Raw genomic sequence first — 1,269 nt, forward strand, 5'->3', positions numbered from 1 at the left:
TTTAATAAAATGCTGTAGATTGAGCAGCTTCTAGACAATGACAATTTATTTCTCACAATTCTTGGAACGCCTATAGCATCTTAAAATATGACACATAATTACCTAAAAATGTCACCAATTTTCATCACTTGATTCATTCAATTGTTTATCCTTGTGCTATTTTGTATCTCATACTTCAATAAAGACACTATTTCATTAAATTCAATATTATTTTTTGAAACATGGATTCATATGCAGTTTATTAAAGAAAGCAGAGAAATCTTCTTCCATCCCAGTTTCTCCTAATGATCATGCTTGTAAATTTATAGTACAATGTCAGAACTGGAATGCTGATACTGACCCACTCCAATGATCTTATTCAGATTTCCCAAGGTTTATTTATACCCCATTGTTTTAAAACAATTTTTAAATTCTTCATTCTATAGGTACAGTATATTTTTATAATTAGTTTCTTTTTCTTTTCTTTTCTTTTTTTTTTTTTTTTTTTTTTGGTACCAGGGATTGAACTCCGCTACTTGAACTTGTAAGGCAGGCTGCCAAACCACTGAGCTAAATCAATCTCTGGCCCCCGATATAATTAGTTGCTAGCCTAAATCCTTCCCAGTTACTCTGTTCACAAGGTGAGTCTAAGAATCTTGTTAAATGCACCGTTGACCAGCTCTTTCTTTTTCTTCTAGGCCCCAAACCAGTAGTTTTAAACCTGTGTTTTTACATCTTACTTCTTGTGGTTAAAACTTCCTAAGGCTTTCTTCCACCTGTCTTTTATGTATCTTTGGGTTTTAGAAAAATTTTTAGATATTTTTATTCTTTCCTTGAAGTAAATGCAGTCCATTAACCCACTGGAATGGGTTTCCCTTTAGAAAGTTAGGTATTGTGCTTTCTTAGGCAGCACATATACTAAAATTAGAAGGATACAGATAAGATTATCATGGCCCCTGTGCAAGGATGACACGCAAATTCGTGAAGTGCTTCATATTTTTTTTAAAATGAAAATTAGGCCTTCTGTTGACTTTAAGACTTGTGTTCTTCTCTCCTGCATGGACTTGTCTACTCAGAGGACTACAGATGCCATGTACTAGAGTCATCTACGATTTTTCTGATTCATACTGAGCAGTGTGACTCTGAGCAATGCTTTAACCCTCCAATCCAATGACTCAATTTTGTTGGTTCATCTACTGATTTTATAGCTTTATTGAGATTTTCCTAACAAAAGAAATTGTATATATTTATGGTGGACAGCAGGATGCTTTGATATATATATATATATAT

General features: G+C 33.3%; 1 non-coding gene across 1 annotated transcript; it reads left to right on the top strand.

Moving 5' to 3' along the window:
- Positions 1 to 873: 873 nt before the first annotated feature.
- Positions 874 to 980, top strand: LOC117286601. Its single transcript, XR_004517768.1, has one exon. It is a non-coding gene; the product is annotated as a U6 spliceosomal RNA (small nuclear RNA).
- Positions 981 to 1,269: the final 289 nt, after the last annotated feature.

This window comes from Fukomys damarensis, unplaced genomic scaffold (genome assembly GCF_012274545.1).
Source record: "Fukomys damarensis isolate Sample0158 unplaced genomic scaffold, DMR_v1.0_HiC HiC_scaffold_17, whole genome shotgun sequence".
In the NCBI taxonomy this organism is placed as follows: Eukaryota; Metazoa; Chordata; class Mammalia; order Rodentia; family Bathyergidae; genus Fukomys; species Fukomys damarensis.